The sequence below is a fragment of the Myotis lucifugus genome, unplaced genomic scaffold, assembly GCF_000147115.1.
Source record: "Myotis lucifugus unplaced genomic scaffold, Myoluc2.0 scaffold_198, whole genome shotgun sequence".
Lineage (NCBI taxonomy): Eukaryota > Metazoa > Chordata > Mammalia > Chiroptera > Vespertilionidae > Myotis > Myotis lucifugus.
The window spans coordinates 1,257,538-1,277,211 of NW_005871246.1; the positions used below are offsets into that span (position 1 = coordinate 1,257,538).

At 49.3% G+C, this 19,674-nt stretch overlaps 2 pseudogenes across 1 annotated transcript; both read right to left on the bottom strand.

Moving 5' to 3' along the window:
* Positions 1–13,871: 13,871 nt before the first annotated feature.
* Positions 13,872–14,644, bottom strand: LOC102425690 (annotated as a pseudogene). The gene has a single exon (XR_001349917.2). The product of XR_001349917.2 is annotated as a proteasome subunit alpha type-2 pseudogene (transcript).
* Positions 14,645–18,318: 3,674 nt separating this feature from the next.
* On the bottom strand, positions 18,319–18,885 carry LOC102433179 (annotated as a pseudogene).
* Positions 18,886–19,674: the final 789 nt, after the last annotated feature.

Sequence of the window (19,674 nt, forward strand, 5' to 3'; positions counted from 1 at the left end):
CAGACACACAGGAAAGAGGACAGACTTTTAGAAAGAGGAGGACAGAGTGGAGAGTCCGTAACGGCGGCCGGAGCGCAGGAGAGATAGAGCCCGAGAGAGGCAACCTTGGGAGACGTCGGGGGAGGCAGGTGCCTGGCTCTCCGAGTCGTCACGCCATGCTAAGGCACGCAAGTCCAGAAGCGGGCGCAGAAACAGGTACGTGGGTTTTTAAAAATGCCTAGAGTCCAGGATTTCATGTAGGAACCTGGTCACATTTCAAGTAGAGGAAGGATGATTCAGAAATATTGTTGGTACAATTAATCCACCTTTTGGAAAAACATAAAGTTAGAGCCGTACCTCACACACAAAATAAATTCCGTGTGGATTAAAGAGCTAGTTACCCAGCCGTCCTCGGCACGCTCCCTCCTTACGGTGGAAATGCGTCCCTGGACCATTTCTCTGGAAACCAGCCTCACTAGGGTGCCCTGTGCCTGGAGCAGGATCTGCAGCCTCTGGCGTGGGTTCCAGTCTGGGCTCCTGCGCTTGATGCCCTGTGACCTCGGGCACATGTGGTCAGAACAGGCCTCCACCCCGCCCCCCAGCTCAGAGGGCTGTGTGGAGGGTTGACCCGCCTGCAGAGGAAATGTGTAGCCTGCGAGGCAGTGGCGGTCACACTCCCACCAGCTGGGCTCTTGATTAATTCTTCAAGCAGGGAGCCACTCGAAGAGTGTGAAGTTTTGGTCCTTTTCGGAAAAGCTGAGGGTCACCGAGCTGTAACATGTGCTGGGCACAGCCAGGGCCCGTCTCGTGAATGGGCAGCGTGACCTCAGTAGGGGAAATACTCCGGTAATTGTCTCCAGGCCCCGGGGCGGCCTTTGATCAGGAAAATCTCTGTTTATTCTATGATATAAATATGGAAGAAATCCATTAGTTCCAAACTGGATGCAAATAAACCCAGCGGATACGCCTGCTGCCGAGCTGCCAGGAGTGGGAGGGGAAGGGGATGCTGAGCTGGCCTGGGAACGAGGCCTCTCCCTCGCAGCCCAGGTCCACCGGCACTGCTCACGCCGACGGCCCAGCCTCGTCCCTGAGCTGCACTAGTTCATGATCCCAGGCCCTCCTTATGCACAGGGGAGGGTCACTGGCACCGTCTGGGTCCTTAGCCCAGTGATGGCAAACCTATGACACGCGTGTCAGAGGTGACACGCGAACTCATTTTTTTGGTTGATTTTTCTTTGTTAAATGGCATTTAAATATAAAAAATAAATATCAAAAATATAAGTCTTTGTTTTACTATGGTTGCAAATATCAAAAAATTTCTATATGTGACACGGCACCAGAGTTAAGTTAGGGTTTTTCAAAATGCTGACACGCCGAGCTCAAAAGGTTCGCCATCACTGCCTTAGCCAGAGCCAGGACCTGCTGCTATTTCTGTGTGTGTGTTAGCTGCCTCACTCTCCCCAAGGCCCGCGATAGCATCTGGCCCTGGGCTGCCCATCCTCCCTGCCTTTGTTCTTTCCACCCCAAACATTTACCAGGAGCCGGCCCTGTGCCAGGTGCTAGAAACCAGCAAAGGCTCAGAAGCAGAACCAGTCTATTTGGGGAGACAGATGAGCGGTCACACCCAGGAGGGGTGAGATAGTAGAGATGCGCCCGGGTAGTAATGGAGGATATGGGAGCAGGGGAGCGCCAGGTCTGGCCTGTGGGAGCGAGGAGCAGCAGAGAGGGGGGGGGGGTCAGTGGGAGCAAAGGCAGCGTGGGGAGGACAGGAGGTGGGAGAGTTCAGCACAGAGTGTCAAGCAAAGAACAAAGGGGGCAGGTTAGAGGGGGCAGCAGGGCCCAAACTGTGTAGGCCCTTGAAGGCTTTACTGGGAAGAAGCCCAGACTTTGTTTGTTGGGCTCAGAGGAGGCTGCTGTCAGCCATTTACACTTTAGTATGAATTTAAGCCAGGATGTTGCTTTCCGTAGGCTGATTTTCATGTTCCATTTGGTTCTGGTTGTGGAATGAAAGCTCTGTGCTCCCAAAGCATTTCAACAACCTGGGTCCGGAGGGGGTGGTGTTGGGAAGGAAGAGAGGAAGAGATGATCAATGGTCCTAAGGTACCAGGATGGTTTGGGCCCTGAGGCTGAGGTTGTGCATCTAGGACCAGGTACCTTTTGGGCAGGGGAGGCCGAACAGCTGAGTGTACAGCCAGGCGCTCTCTGGGGTGGTCCAGGACAGGGTCTCGCCCCTGGGAGCTGAACTGTGTTACCAGCTGCAGCTGTGTCTGTTTGTTGATTGGGTTGTGTCTAACTTCAATAACCATGCACAGTGTTGCCATGAGATGCTGTAAATAGAATAAAATATTACTAAATATTTGCTTGGCGTCAGCCTCGCTCTGTGAAGTCCTGTTGGGAGGCAGGGAGGAGATAAAGGAGCACACGTGATGGATGCCGGCTGCCACTGCTCTCTCGAGGGGCTGAGATCTGTCTGGTCCCTCCAACAACCTCACCGTCCATGCGTTACGTTTAAGTTCTTTCTTGCTATTCGAGGCTCATTTTTCTATCTCAGTTTTCAAGGGCAGATGAGATAAGAGATGCAACACGTGCTGCATTTGAAATGTTTTAGGCTAATTTTTGCCTTTGATCCCAAAGGCTGTTTAAGATACACGTTTTCTGAGTTCACCTCTGTGGCCGAGCAAAATCCATTCGTTCTGACGAGAAGGCAGAAGTATGTCCTTGTTTTTTCAACCTAAAATAATGAAAAGATAAGTCCAACCTATTGGACTTTGCAACAGTTTTCATGTTAATTTCTGCATGTGTCCCTAAATTTTGGATGAGATTCCCTCACCTCAGGCATCAGTTAAATGCCATTGCTGCCTTTTTAAAGATTAAAAAAAATTTTAAACTTTAAGTGGCCTGAAGTCCCAGGGAGGAGGGATGGATCACACTGTAGGGGACAGTGTGGCTCTGTAGTTGAATCGGTCAGGATTAAGGAGACAATTATTTGGGAAATTTCAAACATGTGTACACACAATGAATGCACGTGCACCCATCACTCAGACGCTGGGTGATCATCCCACGCTCCCTGCTCCCCCCACCTCCCCTCCCGTTGGGCTACGTGGGGGGCGGGAATCCCAGACTCTTCCCAAATAGCGCACGGACACCCTGGCTTCTCTGTGTGGTACCAGCTTTGCCGCCTGCCCTCTGCCTCGCATGGCCACTCTGTGCTGGCGACCAGCTGTCCTCGAGGGTTTGCTGCTGTCCTCACAGAGGCACCTGGGGAGGCCCAGAGCGTGGCACCTGCTGCCCAGTCTCATCTTCCAGAAGTCTGAAGGGAGCTCCACCCCACGTCCCCAGGACCATGCCTGAGCTGGGCCTCTGTGTCCCAGACCACCTCCAGAGCCAGGTGACGGCTAGGCTGGGAGAAGCCGGGGAGGCTGAGGTGGGGCTGGCACCCATGGGCCCAGAGGCTGACAGGTTGGCAGTGGACGTGTGGCCCTGTGAGCTGCCTGTGTGGGAGGATTGCGTGGGCAGCATGCTAGGTGCTCGAGATGGCTCTGGCTGTGGCGGGTGAGAAAGGGACACTCACTGGCAGGCCTGTCGCTTCAGAGTGAGTCACACCCCTTCTGGATTCCCATGAGCTTGCTCAATTTATTAACTCAAGTTCTCTGCCTTCCCTGGGGGTCAGGAGAGGCTGGAGCTGATTCTGTTGTCATTTTTTGGGAGGAGAAAAATGAGCCCAATGTAAAGGGGAGTGTTCTCCAAGGTCACACTGCCCCTTGCTGCCAGGGGGTGAGAGCCAGACATCCCCCTGGCAAGGCGGCACCTGGGCCGTTCCTCTGAGCTGCTCCTGGACGGAGATGTGCGAAGGCCACACAGGGCACCTGCCCATGGGCTCTCCAGTCTCTTCCTCGTCCAGTCCTCCTGCCCGGCGTCTGATGGGGCGTGCGGAGCTTTCACTGGGTCGTCTCTCACAGAAAAGGCCGCAGCCGTCTAAGCATCCTCTTACCTGTTGGGCTGGCATGTCCATGCCTGGCAGATACCAGTTGCCCAGCCCCTGCCCTCCCCGGCCCTGTAACTGCAGCATCTGAGCAGAGACGAGAGAACCACTCACCTTGCTCTCCATCAGCTGAGGGCTGCCTTGGCAGGGCTCGGCCCAGGTGCAGAGGAGTTTGGTAAAAGCTGGGTGGGTGTGAGACTCAAGCTAAGAGATCATCTTTCACCAAGAAGCAAGAGGACTGGTCAGGTGAACTCTCCTTGAAGAGCTGCCCCTCCTCCCCACAGCTCCCCAGGACCCAGGGAATGCTGGGCATTGGCCTCAGCACCCAGTCCCAGTCTCAGCCCTAATACATGTTGGGAAGATTCTTCTCTCTCTTTAGATCCCAGATTCCTTCTGGTAAAACAGGAGTCAGAGCTGGCCTTCAAAGCCTCATACCCAGCAAACTCCTACATATCCTTCAAAGCCCAGCTCACATGCCCCTTCTCTCCAGGTAGGTTTGCTGTCCTCCGGGTGTTTGTTGTGCCCCAACATAGAATCTGCCATGTGTCATTACCTTTGTGTCTGTTGCTTCCCATGGGCAGGCAGGTAGATAGCCCCTCGGCACACCTGCAGGTTCAAAAATCATTTAATGACTGAACAAAAGCAGAGAGAACAAACTACCTCAAGGCGGGTGGTCTTCTCAGTGGTCCTCGTTGAAGGGGCCTGTTTTTATCGAGCTCTCGTTCTTTCCTTTATGTGCAAAATAGCACCTGCAAAGACATCTTTCTGGGCGGAGCCTGCACTGTGTGGCTGCAGCAGCATGTCCCCGGCCCACCCGGAGGGGCTCTTTCCCACCGGCCTGCTTTCCAAAGGTCCAGACGTGCCCTCGTACACTTAGCTTCCTCCGGATGCTTCTGTCTGGTCTTCGTCTGACCTCCTTGCCCACCAGCCTGCCGGGTTGGACCGAGAGGGCTTGCTTGCTGCTAACTGGAACTGGGTTTCCGGGTGAGGGTCACTCCTCAAGGGAGAGGAGGAGGATGTCCTTGGGGGGCTGCTTGCTTGGCCAGCATCCCTGAGAGGTTGACGGGGTGTGGCTGACACCCTCTCAACTGCCTGACCACTACTCCCCCCCACCCCGCCCCCTGTAGGCAGGGTGCCAGGTGAGATTGACCCCCTGAATCAAAGGGGAAGTTCACACTTCGCAGTGCGGCAGCCCCCCGGCCCCCCGCCGCAGAGGAGCTGTGACTTCGGGCCTCCGTGGAGACCCGAGAGCAGCAGGTGGCCCTGGCAGCCGAGGTGCCACGTGAGCAGGACTCTGTCGGGCTCCAGCTTTGCACTGGTTGGCCCGGCAGCCTCACGGCAGGTGAGAGGGCTGGGTTTTATTGGCCTCGCCTGAGACATTCAGTGATTCTATAAATTTTCACGATCAGTAACGGTTTAAGGGTCACCTCTAGATTAACACCCTTTGAAAAAGGTTATGACCGTATGGAGACCTGGGGACTGAAAATATTACAAAGTGTGCCTGTGAAAAGCACTTTCGAGTGGCCTTCCTGCCTGGATTGGACCAGAGCTGGGTTTTGGTTTGTGAGTCAATATTTTGAAGGGCAGTCTGGGCAAAGGACCTGCCCTCTGTTTGTGTGGGCGTAAGAACTATGCGAGGGGCTTGCTAAAATGCAAGCGATTGAGCCCCTCCACTCCAAGATCTGTTCCTGGTGCCCAGGAACCTACATTGTAAACCGGCCCCAGAGGACTCTGCTGTAGGTGATCTCTGACCACACAGCGAGGATCTCTGCTCAGACCCTAAAGGGGCCACGTGAGCAGGATCATTGCCAATGGGGTGCCAGGCGGGAGGGAGACGCTGCATAAATCCAGGCTTAGGGGGAAGGACTTCATCTGGACTCTTTGGTTTATCTATTTATGCATTTGTATTGTGGTGAAATACACACAACATAAATGTAGCATGTTAGGCATGTTTAAGTGGACAGCTCAGCACATTCACGCTGTTGTGCAAACATCACCACCGTCCATCTCCAGGACTTACTCGTCTGCCCAAACCGAAGCCCTGTCCCCATTTAACACTAACTCCCCACCCCTCCCAGCCCCTGGAGACCCCTGTTCTACTTCCTGTCCCTATGATTCTGATGACTCTAGGGGCCTCATATGAGCGGAATCATGCACTATTTGCTGTTTTGTGACTGGCTTGTCTCAGCATAATGTCCTCAAGGTTCACCCACGCTGTAGGCTGTCAGGATTTCCTCGCTTTTTAAGGCTGAATAATATGCCACATTGTGTTTTCTCATTCATCCGTCTTGCTATTGAGAATAATGCTGCTATGAACACAGATGTACGAATTTCTCTTTGAGACCCTGCTTTCAATTCTTTTCGATATTTACCCAGAAATAGAATTGCTGGATTGTATGTTAAATTCTACTTTAACTAGAGGCCCGATGCATGAAATTCATGCACTCGGGGAGGGGGGTCCCTCAGCCCGGCCTGCGCCCTCTTGCAGTCTGGGAGCTCTCGAGGGATGTCCGACTGATGTCAGTTGGACATCCTTAGCGCTGCTGCAGAGGTGGGAGCCACTGCCACTGCACTCGCCAGTCGTGAGCCCAGCTTCTGGCTGAGCAGCGCTCCCCCTATGGGAGCACACTGACCACCAGGGGGCAGCTCCTACTTTGAGCGTCTGTCCCCTGGTGGTCAGTGCACGTCATAGCGACTGGTCATTCTGCCGTTCAGTCGATTTGCATATTAGCCCTTTATTATATAGGATTTTTTGCGGGAGCTGGATTCATGGTTTATTTCACACTTGGCATACTCTGCGACATTGGGGAAAACCTCCCCTGTCACCTGTCAGAGGCGTAGTCCCCTCGAGTCTCAGCAGAAGGTGTTTAGGGCCTGCAGCTACAGGCTGTCACGGTGCAGAGTGAGGATGAAGGGAGGACAGGGGCTGTTGTTGGGGCAGAGGTGTGGCGGGGAGGGTGCTAATTGTGAGGAAGCAACATTTCAGCAAGAACGGGAACTGGCCCAGCCCTAGAAGTGCCATGGGCTTCCTGGATGAGCACTAAAGCACTAGAATTCTGCTCCATGGAGTCGTCTCTCCGGGGTCTGAGCTGACGTAGTGGGGAACAGAGGGCACAGGCAGAGGGTCTGGATGCCTTAGGCCCCTGGAGGCGACTATGGCCATCGGTTAAGAACTACTCTCGAAACGTCCAGGAGGAAAATGCGTTCCAAAGTGCTTGGGACGCACTAATTTAAAGGCACAGACATGCTGTTTGGACCTGGAACCGGAGTCCTTCAGAGTGAAACCCTGTGGGACGAAGCCTCCGGAACCGGAGCGCTGCTCAGCCGGCCCAGGCTGAGGGCAGACCCTGCAAGGAACGCCGTCTTCCCTGGACGCGGCGCCCTGGTGACCCGAACGCCCCGGATCCCCTGGCTGACACTGACCGCCCAGCTGAGCGAGGACATCGCCCAGGCCCCCACTGCCAGCTTTTTCTTTTGTTAAATATAACAAAGGAGACTCATGGAGTAAGAAAGTCAACTGATTGTCATGATGTTTATTCAAGTGATGGATATTAGCCTGGACGTTTCTTGTTATCCAACAACAAAACAAAGAAGGAAAGAGATCTATTTTGCCCCAAGTAACTTCAACCAGTTATTTGACACCAAGAACGCGCCCACCCCTCTAGGTTAGTAGTTCTGAGAATTGGCATAGAGTCTTGGTCACTCAGCCCGGGTTATTCAGTTACTTAGCAACAACTTAAAACACGGCAACTGGAGTACACTGGGAGTCAGAGAGTGTGTGTCCCTGGGGGAATCATGCAGCAGACTGGCCACAGACCCCCCTGCTCCAACCATACAGGGGGCGCGGCACATGGAAGGGTCGCTGAAATGTGGGCGGAGACCCCGCCCTCTGGAGAAGGCCCACTCCAGGTGACCTGTTAAACTTGCTTCTGCTCAAGTCATTGTCATCGTCACAGCGATCACACCACCACTCCTAGTATCTTCCACGTGGGCCACGGGTCACATAAATCTTCCACCTTTTACCAAAGATTTCTGTGGAGAGGAACAATTACACACACACACACACACACACACACACACACACACACACGAAAAGTAAAACAAACAAACAGCTAACAATGCCCTCTGCACCCATTGCGTTCTGGTGACGGTTCTCAGCAAGCTGACCTGCGGTGCAAGAAAACCCTCGTCCCGGCCACCCTTGAACTGGAAACCTCAGTTCCCAGGAAAAGGAGCTCAGACTTGGGAAGGAGGCAGCAGATAATCTTTAAAACGCCTCAGTATGGGTGCTCGGAGTTCATTGCGACTACAGCACAGATGTTGCTACGAGTGACAAAGTTGTGGGACCCTGGAAACTCAGAAAACTCTTTCTTGATTGACCAACACGTTTACAAAGGATGTGTTTCTGCAGAGGAGAGAACTGTCCTAGAGCAGCCGTAGATTTTCTAAGTTCCCTCAGACAGTGAGCATTTTAAAAATTAAAATTCCTGCTTCCCTGGCTCTCGGGGGCGGGGAGTGGGTGAGCCCAGCTGAGAGCTAACTTGAGAGAAAGCTGGCTGAAGGGGTGAGGCAGTGGGAGGAGGGGGCAGGCGTCTTAGACTGTTGATGGAAAAACAATTCTAAGAACTGCAGCAAAAGGAAGATTTCATCTTTAAATATGTTGAAAAAATTACCATTTGGCTACAATTCTGCACCAGGCACTGCTTTGCTCTAAAGCTGATTAGAACCTTCGGAGGGGCTTCGGCAGTGAGCAGACCCCAGGCTGGTCGGTCTCCATAGGGTTTCCCACATTCCTGTAGGGTATTTACTCCTGTGGGGTTGGGGTGCGTAGCACTCCGCACGCTGAGGTGCTGGCCGGAGCCGGGCCGCAGCAGCTGTGGATTTTGGCTGCCCCAGAGGCCCAGGATCCGTGCGGCTGGTGCCTGACTGGCCCGCTGAACACCACGCGCCGGGCCTTCTCTGGGCCTGTGACTGATGCTTGCCCACCGAGTCACCGGGAGAGGGTCGCCCTCTGAAACACTTCATCCAGAGTCTGTGCTGATTGAAAAAAAACATTAACATCTACCTGGGTCTCTGGGTAAATTTGGGGGGTTTTGGTGTGTTTTTCGTTCATGTGAATCACTTAGCAAATGGTAAATCCCTTCACTCCATTCAAAACAACTTCAGTTCCAGAGACGCCGTCACGCGGGGAACTCTGAGATCCTGAAGCCCCGCACGCAGCGTTGGGATGGCTGCCTTTGCTGTGACCACTCATCACACGTTTCTTACACAAACGGCCGTCTGATGAGTTGCCAGACTTAAACCATTTGGGTTTTCAGTGATGCTTTTGGACGTGGGGCAAGTTTCTGTCAAGGGGATCTGCTCCAAATGCTGTTCCCTCCATTCGCCTGCTGCGGAGGCGTCCCTGCACTGTGGGTGCCCCCAGCACCGCTGGCCCTGGCTGGTGTCTGCCGCCCCACCAGACGGCGAGCATGGAGGTGACCCGTTTCCACACAGTCAAGTTCCTGTGACACTACCCTTGAGCCCAGGGTGAGAGAACAGAGAAGGCGTGCCAACAGTGGGGTCTCTCTCGCTGTCCTGGCGGGGTCCCGGGCTCCACACTGCCCCTGGCCGAGGCCGGTTTAGGGGGTCCTCCTCTGTCTCTCTCGATGCTAGCACCTTGGAGTGGGTGAGGCTACCTGGTGTCTAGGAAGGAGAAAGACAAGTGGGGAAAGAAGAAGTATGTGCTGGTTGCCCTGAAGAGTTCTCTCTCGTTGGGCAGACAGATGTGCCCTCCCATTGCAGGCGAGGTCGATCTTCGTGTTTGCATTTTGGGAGGAGTGAGCTGTGGGGGCCTGGAAGGTGATCACCACCATCAGCGAGGTCCCAGACCAAAGATTTAGGGACACATCGGCTCAGCGGTGGTTGTCACCACAGAATGCCACCTACGGGGACTTAAACCAAAGACATCGACTTCTCACAGTTGTGGAGACTGGAAGTCCAACATCAAGGTATCGGCAGGGTTGGTTTTTCCAGAGGCCTCTCTCCGCCTTCTCTGTGTGGCTTCACATGGCCTTTCCTCTCCAAGAATGAATGCTCTGGTGTCTTTTCCTCTTCGTATAGGGACACCAGTCCTGGCCAACCAGGGCCCATCTTTATGACCTCATTTAACTTTGAACACTCCCCTAAGGCTGCATCTCCAAATGCAGTCATGTTGGGAGTCGGGGCTTCAACGTACAGATGACAGGGGACACCATTCAGTCCCTAGCACGCGGGAATTTGTATTTTCAGTCTGTCGCCACCACAGCACAGAGCTCTTTACTTTTCTAAGTATCTTTACAACATGCCACCATCTCAGCACAGGCCCCCAAGCCAGCATGCTTGGGCAAACTGAAATCAGGTGTCTTTCCGGTTGGTCTCAGGAGAGGCAGAACTGGGCAAGAGCTAAATTCTCTAACCCACTAGTCTGGCATCTTGAAGACCCCAGGGGCCTTACTGACAGACACTGAGCCCAGGGTGAGAAGAGGTATTGGAAGGGTTGCTGGTTTCTCTATTCTAATGTTATAGTGAAGTGCAGTTGACAATATTTGTTGTTTTGAATAAGTCATCTGTCACCAGATAGAAATTCAGAGGGAGGGAGTCTCTCTCCTTAAAAACCCCCTCACTTCTCTCCCGTTTCCTTCGTCCAGAGATAATCCATACCCGTAAAAACCCTGGGCACGTAGGTTTCCTCTGTGCTCACACCCCTTGCCACACCTGCTGCTTTCCCTTAGCTTATCTCCAGCCATCCGCTTTCATTAGCACGACTGACTTCACACCTTAGCACGGCTGCGTCGTGTTCCACTGTGAAGGTGACCCATGCTGATTTCACCAGGTCCCTGCTGCGCCCACATCTTTGTACCACACAAACCTAGGAATGCGATTGCTGTGCCCGCGTGCCTTTTAGATGTTGGTGCATGAGTTTAGATACTCAGTGGCAAGGTTGTCTCACTTCGGCCGACGCTGTGCTCTAACATTCCTTCTGATCTTTGTTAGTCTGACGGGCACATGTGGCCTCTCCTGGTTTGGGTTGGTCTAATGGCAGTTCTGATGCCAGGAGGACAACGTGGAGGCCATCTGTTCCAGCCTAGGGGGAGTGTGTCTTTGACGGTGCAGGTGTCTGTGTGGCTGCAGTCACACACACACACACACACGCACGCACACACGCACACATGCATACACACACACTGGGCTTGGTTTATCTCCAGGAAGGCGAATCTGTCCCCTGTTGGAGCAGTGGGCTGGCCCATTCCGGAAGAACTGGGGGCTTGAAAGAGGACCTCCAGGGGCGTCATTTGTGCCATTGTGTCCGGCCGTCAGCAGAGGCTCTGCACTGGTGTGTGTGTGTGTGTGTGTGTGTGTGTGCGCACATGTGTTGAGGGGATGCTCGCAGTGTCTACTCCCAGAAGGACATGTAAACCGTGTGTGCATTTGCAGTGGGGAGTTCCTTCCCAGACCTGTCACAGAGTCAGAGTGGGGCTGCAGCCCTAGCTGGTTTTGCCCAGTGGATAGAGCGTCAGCTTACAGACTGAAGGATCCTGGGTTCAGTTACGGTCAAGGGCACATGCCCGGGTTCCAGGCTCAATCCCCAGTAGGGGGCATGCAGGAGGCAGCCGATCAATGATTCTCTCTCATCATTGATGTTTCTATCTCTCTCTGAAATCAATAAAAACATATTTTTTAAAAAAAGAGTGGAGCTGCAGAGAGCACCATGAGGCCCAGTAGAGAAGTGGCTCCTCCTTCAAAGTGAGGAAAGCAGGGCATCGGGCCGCAGCCTCTGGAGTGTGAACAGGAGCGCGGAGATTTATGGAGGCTCACAGCGCGCGGATGGTGCAGAGCGCTGTGCTGCCTGCCTGGAAATGGGAGAGGCCACCGGGAGCCATAATTTCTGATCCTGATGTTCCCGAAGTGGAGTTCGGACACAAAATATGGAGGAAACAGCTCCTTGTTGTCCCCAGGTGCCTCTTCAATCAGAAGCTGTTAACATGTGCACTTTGGACTTCCCTGATGGGGAAGTTCTTCCACTTTTCTTATTCATTCATTTGAGTCACATTGACCGAGCCCTACTCTGTATTAGGAATGGAGGCAAGTCTCTACTGAAACATCCACCGATGTGCCTGCTCACGCCCCACCGCTTTTTACAAAAGAGAGTAGAATCTGCTTGAAGAGGCAGACTGTCGTATTCATTTCCGCACTTTTTCAATGATTGTTCAATGGCCGATACAGAGTAGGACTTCAAAGCCATTTGCACTGGAGCCTCCATCAGGCACACGTTCAGTTAACTCCCCGGGTTGAGAATTTACCTGCATCATAGGACACAGCTCCATTTAGTTTCATCCTCTGGATGAACGCTAAGCCTGTGCCTGTGTTATAGGATGTGAGCCGTGACAGGGACAGGAGTGAGTCTTCCTGGTGAGCAGGACACTGGTATTCTCGTCCCTGCATCTCCATTCCCCATCACTCCTGTTACTTCTTCTTAGGTTTGGCCAGTCCTCTGCCAAGAACGGCTCAAATGCCCCGACCTCAGCTTGTAGACTTTCCTCTGGGCCCGTTCTTTGCCTGTCCCTGTGGGTCTCCACCTTCAGCGTGCTAGACCTAGAATCAAGGATGTATACACCAAACCACTGTGCTCTGCAAGGAAAATAAAAAGGGTTGTCAGGGGACACTTTGACTGCATAACTGTGACTTAACTTGCTGACTTTAGAATCTCACATGTAAGATGTGACTCCATGGAAGTGAATCAAAAGAGGAAGGAAAGAAATCATTCTTTTCCTATCCTTGTGGGTCATTTGTTTCCAATATGTGGTAAGTTAAATTCATATAAACCTCTGCCTACAGCACATGGCTCTGGGGGCTAGAGTTGCACATTGGTGTGTGTAGCTGAGGCATGGTAGGAATGGTCAGGACTGGAGTCACAGAATAGAGTAGCTTTTGAATTTAGTCTTGACAGGGATCAGGAGGAATGGGCCAGAACAAAAAGGGGATGGGAGAGTTGTACTAATAAAATGGTTCTAATGTTATAGTAATAAAAACAGCTATTGTTTACTGTGTATTCATTATGCACCAATTTATACATTTACTTATTTAATCCACAAACAAACCTTTGAGGTAAAGCCCATTATACTATTACTAGAGGCCCGGTGCATGACATTTGTGCATGGGTAGGGTCCCTAGGCCTGGCCAGTGATCAGGGCTGATCGGGGTCTTCCAGCTGTGGGCCGGGGCCTTCCTTCTCCGGCTGCCAGCTGCTGGTGGAGGCCTTCCTTCATTCTGGCCGCCCGCTTCATTCCGTGCCACCCCTTGGTGGTCAGCACAGGTCATAGTGAGTGGTCAAACTCCCGGTTGTTCGAACTCCCGAAGGGACAATTTGTATATTAGCCTTTTATTATATAGGATATACATGAGGAAACTGAGTGTAAGCAGCTCCAGAGCTTGTGATGTTAACCAATTTCTAGAAGCAAGGATGGACTAAGTTGTGAGAATTTAAAGAGAACTGCAATAATGGTAGCTCTGATTTTAAAAACACACATTTTTTTTAAAGGCTATTGATATGTAGGACTGATAACCTTTCTTTCAGAAAGGGCATTTGTCTAGCAGATGAACTAGCTTTCAGTAACAAACCAAAGCAGTCTGTCAGCAATGGGAGCGGACAATGGGGGATGGACAAAGACAAAAATGGGGGATGCTGCCAAGAAAGTAATTTATTTGAGTAAAAAGTCACATTTTCCCATCGCCAAAAAAGATACCATCATTGTCTTTTGACTCAAGCATTTAGTTTATATATGTATTTTTGGATTTAGCTGTTTATTATGAGTTATAAGTATCATTTTAAAAACACTGATCCATTAAATCATGTAGAAATAAGTATGCAAAAATTTTGCAAAATAAAACATACTTTAAACATGTTTAAGTATAGAGATTATCTGCAATTCCAGATTTTCAGTCACTTCATTATGCGATGGCAGCCAAGTAATCCTTAACTTCAGTTGGAGTAAGCCTCCTAAGTCCAGCTTCACTGCAGATTCCAACTTCTATGTTATCTTCTGTCATCTGCCCTTCAAAGCCTTCCTTCAGGGTTAATATGGCTGTATGAATGGCATCTTCAAGTTCTAGATCTTCATTATATCTTTTCTCAAGAAAAGTTTTTCCATTCACGTATTTCTTTCCCATCACTGTGGCTTTCCAGGCAAAGTAAGCTCCCGATGGATCTGACTGAAATAAATATTGTCGCCCCTCATTCCAACCACAAATTAGTAAAGAAACTCCAAATGGACGAACACCGCCTGATTGGGTATATGCTTGCATCACAGAAGCTACTCTCTGTACCAGCTGAGCTGTGGGAATGGGTTCTTGGTAAACAAGGTAATATTGCTGAGCTAGTTTTCGGGCTCTGTGCACAAGCGCTCTGTAACCTGGGTCCATGCCACTATCTACCAAGCCTGTATGTTTGGTAATTGGCTCCACTTTGTGTACACTTCGCTCATCATACAGAATGGATTTCTGTTTCTTCTCTGTTGCTAATACCACACCATTTGCAGCTTTAATTCCCACTAAAGGGGCTCCTCCAGCTACAGCAACCAAAGCATATTCAATCTGAACAAGTTTACCAGATGGGCTGAAAGTAGTCAATGAAAAGCAGTAACTGCGCTCTGCCATCTTCACCCGGAGAGCTAGTTTATATTTAACGTGATGACTGACATATTAGTGATTTCATCTAACATTCCCATCTATCTAGTTACTGTGTGCTTTCTATTCATCTTACCCATTGCATGTTGCCTTTTCTCTTCTTTCTTGACTTTATAAATGGTTGTTTTTATGATTTCACAGCTCCCTTTATTAGCTTCATAGTTATAAATAACTGTGTTGTTTTTTAGATTGCCATAGAAATTAAAACATGTATCCATGACTTGTTAAACTTCAATAAAAACTAGTATTTCTAAAAAAGACATACAACCCAATTTTTTGAATGGGCAAAAGGTTTGAATATGCACCTCATGGAAAATCTCCAGATGGCCAATAAACATATGAAAAGGAGTTCAGTGTCACCAGTCATTAGGGAAATGCAAATGTAACCACAATAAATAGCGATACACACTCACCAGAATAACTATCATTTTAATCTGGAAAATTTCATTTGATTTATCTTTCAGTTTACTAATTCTCTCTTTGATTAGGTCTAATTTACTAAGTTCTAAATTCCAGTTATTGCATTTCTGAGTTCTAGAACTTCTCTATGACTCACTTTTTGTTATTGTTGTTGTTGTTGTTGTTTGTTAATCCTCACCCGGGGGATATTTTTTCCATTGATTTTTTTTCAGAGAGAGTGGAAGGGAGGGGAAGAGGCAGAGAGAAAGAAACGTCGATGTGAAAGAGCCACATCAATTGACTGTCTCCTGAATGTGCCCCGATCAGGGCCAGGATCAAGCCTGCAACTGAGATACATGCCCTTGGCCGGAATCAAACCCATAACCCTTCAGTCCACAGGCCAACACTCTAACCATTGAGCAACTGGCTAGGGCTCTATGACTCCTTATTATAGTTTCCACTGTGACAAACTTCTCAATCTTGACTTTTATTTCCTTGAGTATTTTAAGAAATTATTGAAATTATTGAATATTTTAAGAAATTGTTGAATTCTGATAACTTCACTACCATCTCCCATGGCTCTGTTTCTAGTGTCTGTTTCTTTTGTTTTGGGATTATGTTGCCCCATCTCCTTATATTCCGTGCTATTTTTCATTCTGTGCTGGATATTTTACATGAAAAATGAAATTAGAGAATTTGAATCTTAGGACAATGTTATCTTCCTCCACAAGAGGATTTATGTGAATTTCTGGGGGATAAGGAATGCCATTATCACCGCAGGCTAATCAGGGATTCATTATTTTGAAGCGAGGCTTCAGTATCTGCAAGAGATGGTCAATTTTCAGTCTTCCTTTACCCTTAAAGTGCAGTCCTTCAGAGTCTCAATCTAAGCCCTTGGTGATTTTTAGATCCTTCTCCTCGTCTGTGGCTTACACTTTGAGTCTGTTGAATTACCTGCTCAAGTGTCTCTGCCTCTTCGGCATGGCAGGTAGCAGATGAATTAAATGGAGAGGAAACTTCAAGTCAACCTTCCCTCCTTAGACGTCCTTTCTCACCTGAATCTGGACCCTACAATTCTTCACTGCTGTTAACTTGCCATCAAACTTTTAAAAAAATTTTTTGCACTTTGTCCAAGTTTTCAAGTAGGTGGGCCAGTCCAAATGATCTACTCCACCAAGACCAGAAGTCTCTAGGACAGCATGCTGACCCAGGAGAGCTACCGACTTAGAAAGCAGATAGTGCCTGTGAGCTACAGTGATTCCTCGGGAGCTTAAATGTGGAAAAATCAGATTCTAATGGGTATTTGCCCCCTGTCTTCAAAAACGCTTGGTCCTGCTTAACAATGCAACAAGGTGATGGGTGAGCCAGAGAGCTTGTCTTGTGGGAGGCTGATGACCCCATCAGAAATACTAGGGGGCATCGCTCATAGAAAGTAGGAAGGTGGCTCAGTGACTATGGAACACAATGCCTCCACAATTCCAACGCCATGCCTCCCAGTGAGTCTAATCGTAGCTGTAATCTCCTATGGCTCACCTATAGGGCTCCTGGGCCTCACTGATGGACTGCTTCCCTCTGCCTCATTGGCTCTCCTCAAACAGGTGTTTCCCACTCACATGATGGCATGAAGTAGCTGCCCTCAGCACCCTGAGAAAGTAATGAAAACCCAGCAGCTAGAACCAAAGCAATAATTCAGATATTTTAGCCATAAACTTCCTTTTTGCTTCTGTTAAAACATATTTGGGGAAAATCTGATATGTAATTGTCAAGTCGCTGTATTTCCTCACGTAGTCCTCAGAGCTGTCCAAGGCCAGTATTATCATCATCCCCATTCCACTGGCCTGGAGACTGAGGTTCAGAGAGAGGAGCCAACTTGCTGACTTTTCTCAGTTTGCAAGAGCTAGTTAGCTTCATTTATTGTGTAAGCTACGTGAGGGCTGGCAGGTACTTTGTCTGTTTGTCCATGTCTATGTTTGTCTGCTGTATCATAATCAATGCTTGTTGAATGAATGAATGAATTAGTTAGTTAGTTAATGAAATGGCACAGCTGGAACTTGAAACCAGCTCTTTTCATTCCAAATCGGTGTGTTTCTCACTACCATGGTGACCCATACCACAAACAAGGAATAGTTGGCGACTCCTTCTGAGGCACTTTTATGAGGAAGTGAGGGATGTAATTAGCCCCTTAATGTGGACATAAATTCCCTGTGGCTCCAGTTAAGATGCATATTCTGATCAGCCGGTCTGGATGGGGCCTGAGGTTCTGCACTACCAACCAGCTGGCAGGGCTGTCCATGCTGCTGGCTCGTGGACCATGCTGTGAATATCATGGGGCAAGGTCATCAGTGATGAGGGAACCCAGGGGTTAGGCATCTTACATGGGAGATGTAAGTCGAGAAGAGGTGATGAAGAACTTTGACCTGAGGGCTTGAGTCCAAGTCCTGCCTCTGCCCTTCGTGTAGAAGGTGGACCATTGATTACTGCCCTGAGCCACAGTTGTGTTTATACAGCCTTATTTAAATGTCATTTACATACTATATCATTCACCTATTTAAAGTATACAATGCAATCGTTTTTAGTATATTCGCAGAGTTGTGCAACCATCACCACAATTAATTTTAGAACTTTTCATTACTTGGAAAGGAAACCCATTAACAGTCATTCCCCCATATCTCCCTCCCTCCAGACCCTGCAACCATGAATCCACTTTTTGTCTCTAAGGATTTGCCCTTTTGGGACATTTCATATAAAAGAAATCACACAACATGTGGCCTTCTGTGACAGGCTTATTTCCCTTAGCACAATGTTTTCAAGGCTCATTCCTTTTCTTTTTTTTTTTTTTTTTTTTTTTTTTTTTAAATATATTTTATTGATTTTTTACAGAGAGGAAGGGAGAGAGATAGAGAGTTAGAAACATGGATGAGAGAGAAACATCGATCAGCTGCCTCCTGCACATCCCCCACTGGGGATGTGCCCACAACCCAAGTACATGCCCTTGACCGGAATCGAACCTGGGACCCTTCAGTCCGCAGGCCGACGCTCCATCCACTGAGCCAAACCGGTTTTGGCTCATTCCTTTTCTTTACCAAGGTTTTATTTCTACAAATCACAGCTGATGAACACCAGTACCTTCACACACGCAGACCATGCTCCAACTCAGGCGTGGGGCACCAGTCTGTGAGGAGAGCTGCTTTTAGGAATGGGGGTGGCAGGACAGGTAGAAACCTGCAAAGTGCAAAGTACTGGGTGGAGAGGGGTCAGGGCCCGGGGGCCTCAGCCAGAGCAGCCCAGCAGCCGCACTGTGTGCATTTAATCATCCGGCCCACTTCCAGCTTGCTTTTGGGGGACTGGCAAATGCAGCTTGTCCCCACATTGGTGTCCCATGTCTGAGTGCATGCAAGCAGCGTAAGTTCTCATGCCCCTGCCTTTTCCATTTTGAGACCAGGTTTTTGTCTGCCTAGCCTTCTTTAATACAATACAGGGTAGGGCACAAGTAGGTTTGCAGTATGGAAAAATAATACAATAATTAATAAATAATGATATAAGGGTAAACTCTGTTTCACACACTCACAACTGTAAATCTACTTTTGCCCACCCTGTATTCATATGGTTCTCTGCTTATGGCTTTCTGCTTGTAGAACAGGCAAAAAATCACCAGGTTTTCAAGTGGTGGATCCTGAAGATGGGCCCCAGAGATTCACTTTCTTCCGCTCATGAGGTTGTGTTTCAGCTTCTGTCATCTTTTGATCTAATTCATGCAGCATTGGCTTGGTCAACTCCCAGCCCACTGGGGGAGCTTTTTAGCTTCTTTTGACTTTAGGCATTTTTCTCCTTCGCCAGGGTAGGGAAGTTTTCACCATTATTTATTCAAATAGGTTTTCTGTCCCTTTCTCTCTTCTCCTGCTGGGACCCCTATGATACGAATGTTAGTATGCTTGATATTGTCCCAGAGGTCCCTTACGCTATCCTCATTTTTAAAATTTTTTCTTCTTTTTGATCTTCAATTGGGTGATTTCCACTATCCTCTCTTCCTGGTTGCTGGTCCATTCTTCTGCATCATCTGACCTGCTGTTGATTCCCTCCAGTATATTTTTCATTTAAGTTGTTATATTCTTCATTTCTGACCAGTCCTTTTTGTAATTTCAGTCTCTTTGTTGAAGTCCTCACTGAGTTTATCCACTTGTCTGCAGAGTTTGATAAGCATCTTTATAACTATGACTTTGAACTCTTTATCTAGAAGACCGCTTACCTCCATTTCATTTAGTTCTTTTTCTGGGATTTTGTCTTGTTTCTTTGTTTGAACATAGTCTTTTGTCTCTTAATTTTGCCTCTTTGTTTCTAGGTATTAGGTGGGTCAACTACATCTCCTGGTCTTGAAAAAGTGGCCTTATTTAGAAGGTGTCCTGTGTGGCCCAGTTGTGGAATCCCCTTTGTCATCAGAGCCAGGTGTTCCCTGGACTTGTGTGGCCTCCTATTGTGGACACACTGGCAGGCAAGGATGGTCCCTGGCCCAATGGCTGTGAGGCCTGGCCATAACTGCGGTGGGCTCATTGGTGCGCAGGGCAGGCCTGTGGTGTCGCTGGCTGTGAGCCTAGAGACACTATTGCAGACAC